Source organism: Triticum aestivum, chromosome 3D (assembly GCF_018294505.1).
Source record: "Triticum aestivum cultivar Chinese Spring chromosome 3D, IWGSC CS RefSeq v2.1, whole genome shotgun sequence".
In the NCBI taxonomy this organism is placed as follows: domain Eukaryota; kingdom Viridiplantae; phylum Streptophyta; class Magnoliopsida; order Poales; family Poaceae; genus Triticum; species Triticum aestivum.
In genome coordinates, this window is record NC_057802.1 from 209,472,007 (window position 1) to 209,478,912 (window position 6,906).

Below are 6,906 nucleotides of genomic sequence, written 5' to 3' on the forward strand. Positions count from 1 at the left end.
CCGGTCACCGCCGGCAAGGAGCCCGCCGGCCGTGCCGCGCCCCGAGCTCGCCGGCCCTCGCCCCGCGCCTCCGACCTCGCTGCCCCCGCGCCCCTCCAACTCCGGCCGCCGCCCTCGCCGGAGTCTCGCCGGAGCTCCTCCGGCTGGATCCACCGCGGGTGGATGTGATCCACCCGTTCGCTCAACCAAACACGGCCCCGCTGCACCGGCTCGTCCCCGGGACCCCTCCGTCCAGTTTTCCCCGAGGTAGTTTTGGCCAAGTCCCTGAAAAACCCATAATATGTGTACATGTTTGACCCATCATAACTTTGTGCATGTTGCCCCGTGTTGTGTGCATAATTTATAAAAATGTTCATTATGTGATGCTCTTCATTTTTTTATACTATGACATGTTTGTTTGATTTCATCTTAATGCCCTAATCATCGTTGCAAGAGTGCTATGTGATGTCAACCTGCTGAGACTGTTATAACTTGATGATTTGTCATTGTTTGTTGAATTTTGTGTGTGCATCCTATGAGCATGATGTCTACATGTTTGCGAAGCATCTCCATGCCATCTTTATAGTGGTGCAAGCCCTGTATTTTGTTATGCCATGTAGTGAGTGCATCAAGCTTGTGAAGTGGGCTACTTGTTGTTAATGTTCTGTCAATGCTGAAACTTTTATATCATGTAGCTATCTTTGCTTGATGCTACCAATTAATCCATGCCTATTCTGGAGATGTTCTATAAAGATGCTTTCTTATACATGTGATGCTCTATCAATCCATGCCTTTGGTTTCATTTATAGCCTGCTTAAGCTTGTTGTAATCTTGCTCTCAAATTGCTAAATAATGTTGCTGTTAGCCTGCTAACATTAAGTTCAGTTTTGCCATGTGTTTTGCTAGTGATCCATGCACCCTAGGATTATTCTATTGCCATTCTTAGCTTCAAGAACATGTCTTCTTACTGTGAGTTACCTTCACATGCCAAGAAATGCTTTGTGGTGAGTGATTTGAGCTCGCAAAGATGCCTTCATAATTCTGTTTATGCCATGCTCAGTTTTTCTGCTGTCTGAATCTGTTTATGAATCTTGCTATGTTTACATGGATGCCATCATATCTTCTGTGACTTTTTGGCTCGTGATCTGTAAGGGACTTTTATTCTACGCAATTAGTAGATTCATGCCATTCCTTTGTTTGCTATGATCTGTTCCGGTAGCATGTTATTTGGTAGCGCTAAAATTTGCAACCTGATGTTATTTCTGCCATGTCCAGTGATTTCTGCAGTCTGTTAAACTGTTATTATTTGCAATCTTGCCAGGTCCTTTGGAGCATGTTCTAGTGATTTCTGGAGATAGCTCATTGTTCATGTTTTGTCATGCATTACGAGTACATCATGTCCATGCCTTTTTTGCATGTTGAGGTGCTGTAGCATATTGTTTTGATACTTGCTAGATGCCTAGTTGCTGTTTTGGACAGCTTGTCCTTTAAACTTGTTTCATGTGTATGTGTTGAACCGTTGCTCCGTTTTGAGTGTGCTCTATATAAAACTTGCTTAGTTTTGCATGTAGTTTCATGTTACCTTGTTGCATCCATGTTTTGAGTGTGTTTGCTTGATGTTTGAATGCATTTTGCATCAATGCCATGTTTATCTTGTTTTGCTCATATTTTCTAGGCCGTAGCTCCGAATTAAACGAACTTTATATGTAACTTGACTAGAATTTCGTGTAGATCATCCTGGTGCACCTTAACTTTCTGTTTAACAACTTCAACATAAGGTCTATTCAGATCTGGGCTAATTTCGAAATTTGCATATGAGGACTTACCGGAATTGTTATATGTTGTTTCCGGCCTCATTTAAACTTGCTTTGATGTGTTGTTCTTGTATGCATCATCTCTTGCCATGAGTAGCTTCATGTAGCCTTGTCATGCATCATACTTGGTTGAGCATCATGCCTTGTTCATGTGTGGTGTGTTTACCATGTTGTGTGCTTCTTCTCGATAGTACCCGTTTCGTTGCGATCGTGAGGATTCGTTCGTCTACGCTTGGTTCGTCTTGGTGGCTTCATCTTCTTCATGGACTCGTTCTTTTTCCTAGCGGGATTTCAGGCAAGATGACCGTCACCTTGGATCTCACTACTATCATTGCTATGCTAGTTGCTCCGTTCTATCGCTATACCGCGTTACCTACCACTTGCTTATCAAGCCTCCCAAAATGCCATGAACCTCTAACCTTTGTCACCCTTCCTAGCAAACCGTTGTTTGGCTATGTTAGCGCTTTTGCTCAGCCCCTCTTATAGCGTTGCTAGTTGCAGGTGAAGATGAAGTTTGCTCCATGTTGGATTATGTTTATGTTGGGATATCACAATACCTCTTATATTATTAATGCATCTATATACTTGGTAAAGGGTGGAAGGCTTGGCCTTATGCCTGGTGTTTTGTTCCACTCTTGGAGCCCTAGTTTCCGTCATATCGGTATTATGTTCCTGGATTTTGCGTCCCTAACGCGGTTGGGTGTTACGGGAACCCCTTGACAGTTCGCCTTGGATAAAACTCTTCCAGCAAGGCCCAACATTGGTTTTACATTTGCCTAACAACCTAAGCCTTTTTCCCTTGGGTTTCCGGAGCCAGAGGGTCATCTTTATTTTAGCCCCCCCGGGCCAGTGCTCCTCTGAGTGCTGGTCCAAACTGAGCGATGTCCGGCGCCCCCTAGGCAACCAGGGTCTATGCCAACCCGACGTCTGGCTCATCCGGTGTTCCCTAAGAACGAGATATGTGCAGCTCCTAGCGGGATTTGTCGGCACATTCGGGTGGACTTGCTGGTCTTGTTTTACCATTGTCGAAATGTCTTGTAACCGGGATTCCGAGTCTGATCGGGTCTTCCCGGGAGAAGGAATATCCTTCGTTGATCGTGAGAGCTTGTTATGGGCTAAGTTGGGACACCCCTGCAGGGTTTAAACTTTCGAGAGCCCTGCCCGCTGTTATGTCGCAGATGGGAATTTGTTGATATCCGGTTGTAGTAAACTTGAAGTAAACTCTTCTAAAATACACCAATCGCGTGCGTGATCGTGATTGTCTCTTTTCGGGGTTGTTCGAGAGGAGAACACGGTTTTTGGGTTATGTTTGATGTAAGTAGGAGTTCAGGATCACTTCTTGATCATTACTAGTTGGTGACCGCTTGAGTTGCTTCTCTTCTCGCTCTTATTTCCGTAAGTTAGCCACCATACTGTGCTTAGTCGCTGCGGCAACCTCACCACTTTACCCCCTTCCTTACCCTTTAAGCTTTGCTAGGCTTGATACCCATGGTAATGGGATTGCTGAGTCCTCGTGGCTCACAGATTACTACAACAACAGTTACAGGTACAGGTTATGCGATGATCATGACGCGAGAGCGATGTTTACTTGTGTTGGAGTTCTCCTTCTTCTTCGTCGATCTTGGGTTAGGTTCCTGGTCGGCAGCCTGGGCTAGCAGGGTGGATGTCGTTTGAGTTTATGTTTGTGTTCATCCGTAGTCGGATGTTGATCTTATGTATGATGTGTTGATGTATTCTGGCGGCATTTGTATGCCTTGTATGTATCCCCATCTATTATGCTGAGTCTAGAAGAAAACTTTTTCGGAGTCTAGTTATATCTGAGAGTAGGAATTCTTTTTACTCCTCAGCCCCTTCGTCGCTCTGGTAAGGAATCTTGACGTAGGTGTTTCGACTCACTTCTCTTCCCCTTCAAATTTTTCTTTAGGATCACGCGGTTATTTTTTCGTTCGTTGTCCATCCTCTTTTCAATCCGGCGCATTTCTCTTCGAGTGGTTTCGATCCTTGTCATCTTTTGCAAGATCAATCCTCAGCTCTTCTCTCGATGTTGTTTCCCTGTCCGAAGTTGTCCTTGTTTTTCCCACCCGCCGACCCTGCTTCCTCTCGGAACTGGAGTCAGTAATCGAGTATCCATCCTACTCGTGCGAAGCCTTTGCATTCTCTCCTCAATCATTTCAACCGGCGCTTCTCTATTCAATTATTCGTCGTTCCAGTTGCCTCTGTTTTTTCCCGCCCTCCCACCCCTTTTATTCCGGAGTCTGAGCCTCTATTCGAGCATCAATTTCATTCGTGCAGAGTATCTTCAGTCTTTCCTCAGTTGTCTCAACCGGTGAATTCCCGTCAACTTCATCATGGTTCGTCTCGTTTTCTTTCCGGTGGAACCAAATTCAAGTTTTTCGTTGTCGATCGTATTCTTTCCCTCAGCTCAAATATTTCCCTTTGCTCGTTCGCCTTTCGCCATTTTATCATTTCGGAGTGATGAAGACATCTCAGAATATTCGTGTTTGCATTCAATTATTTCGAGGTTGTCACCTAATTCAAATCTTTCAATCGTTCCGGTGCATCATTTCTCATTCGACAATCCTTTCCAACGGCGTTTCTTTTAGTGGGCCCTAACCCACAGGTCTTTTCCCAGGATCTTACCTGACTCTTCTAATTTTACGGAGCTTTTCTCAAATCCTTTCTTTCAAAGTTTGACGGAAGTATGGATTCCATCAGTCAGATGCCTTCTCCAAGATCGTTTTCAAATTCTTTCATGTTCGGGTCAATCTGTCCTCTTTTCATTCTTCAAGAGTGTTTCAACAAATTCTGCAAGGTGTTTCTCGTCGTCATTCTCATTATGTGAAGACCGAAGTAGAGTTTCTCTTAAATCTTGCCCGTTCTCCCGGAGATTCGCGTTGCTAGCTCGATATTATCCTCTCAAATTGTTTCCAGTCGTGCAATTCTTTTCATCCATCCGGAGTATTTCAGGAGTTGTTTTCTTTCTCGATCATCCGGAGGCCATCTTTTCGGAAGATTTCTTCGTTCTAAGATTTCAGATTCGTTCTCCAATTATTCTGTATCTGTGCCTCTTAATTCATCTCCATATTCTTCCGGTGCTTCACGCTTTAATCAGTTCGAGGCCTGTTCATTCCGTGGTATCAAATTCCCTCAAGTATCTTTGTGATTTTCTAATTCTTCCTGGTGATTCATTATCCTTCGTCATTCAATTTTGAATTCTTATGGTGGTTCGTTCAAGATTTCTTTTCTGTTGTTATCGTATCAATTCATTCGCTCATTCCAGTCCTACCGGTGGTTCTTGAAGGTTTTCCCAAGTTTTGCGCTATATCCCCCCTTAATCTTTTCCCAATGTGAATAAGTTCTATGCCAACAATTGCTTCTCATAAATTTAATTGGTGGAGGGTAAGCATAACATAATTCTTATTCCGCTTTCATCAAGTGGATCAATTCCTTCCGTCAAAGATTTTTCATGGTGAATAGTCTCTCGGTCCTGAGTTATTCTTTTCCTTTCGGAGTTCCAAGTTCTCCTTGGTCATCTCGTCGAACCTCCTTCTATTCATCGCAAGGCTTACCCTTATTCTTTTCATACCTCAATTCTATCTCATCATCCTTTTGTATCGGAGTTCTTCATGGTGGATCCTCATGATTTAATTCATTCCTCAAGTGTTCAACAAGATTCTTGTAGGCGAAGCTCAAGTATTCTTCTTCTTGCTTCACGAGGTGCAATTAATTCACCGTATTCTTTTGAAGTGGAGTTTTGCATTTCTTCGTTCTTCTGAGCTATTCAATCTTTTCCGCTTGTGGTCGGTTATCACCTCATAATTTTGAGATATTTTCCATAAGTCCACAACAAGCTTATTCTTTTCGTTGTTGATTTTCTCAACAACTTCGTTCAATCCTTCCTCCTAAGGATGCTTTCAAACTCAGTTGTGGTAGATGATATCATTTCTTCTTCATTCCTTTCATTCAACTATTTCAATTATTCCGGAGGCATTGTGTTGTTCCTCTCGCCAACTAACCTTCCATCTTGTCAATCTCAGTTCTAACTCTTTCCATGTTCAGCCGGAGTGCTGCCTAATTTTTTTCGTTCTTATTCCTTTTCTATCTTGTCCTAACCGGAGTGGTTTCAGATTCAGTCTTATTCCTTGAGCTTTTGCTTCTTGTCATATTCAACATTACTCTTTTCTGCTCGAGTGCTCTCGACTTTGTTCAACTTCTCTCTTCACTCTTGTTTCACCTCATCCCTCTTCCCTTCCGTCTCGGTCCTAAGATCTCGGGACGAGATCTCTTGTTAGTAGAGGGGAGTTGTAACGCCCCGGATCCGATGCGCCAGGTGTCTCCCAGTTATTCGCCATCATTGCCATGTCATTTGCTTGCATGTTGCATTTGGTCATGTCATCATCTGCATTGCATCCTCATGTTTTCAAAACTTGCATCCGGTCTTTTTCCCCGTTGTCCGTTTCGCGTTCCGACACTCTCACACGCACCCGTTGCACCTCTTAGGCCTCGTTTCGTGAGTGGCTTAAAAATGTTCTTGGAATGGGATAAAACTTGACGTGCGGTGTTGTTTTAGAGTAGGTAGACCGCCTGTCAATTTTCGTCGCATTCGGAGTCCGTTTGACGCCTCAACGGTTATCCGCGTAGCCCGAAACCCTTCTCTTTGCAGCCCATCTCCCCTTCATCACACCCCTTTAGCCCATCCAAACCCCCTCCATGCTCTCGGTCATTGGATCGTGATCGTGTGGGCGAAAACCGCACCTCATTTGGACACTGCTAGCTCCCTCTACCTATATGAACACCTACCCCCTTCAAAATGGCAGTTTAAACCCTAGCCCCGCTACCCTTGCGCCGCCGGACTTTTCCCCCGCCACCGACGAACATGTCCGCCGCTGCCTCCCGACCTATCACAGCGCGCCACGTGTCCCCGCCGGCCTCCTCTCTCTCCCCGCCCGGCCCACGACAGGCCAGTCCCGGGCCGCGACCGGGCCCGAGCGCACCTGCGCCCCGCTCCGCCTCCCTGCCCCTCCGGTCCTGCCGCCGGCGAGCTGTGCCGCCGCGCCGCAGCCGCGTCCCTCGCCGGACGTCGCCTCCTCGCCGTTCGCCGATCCCGTCCCCG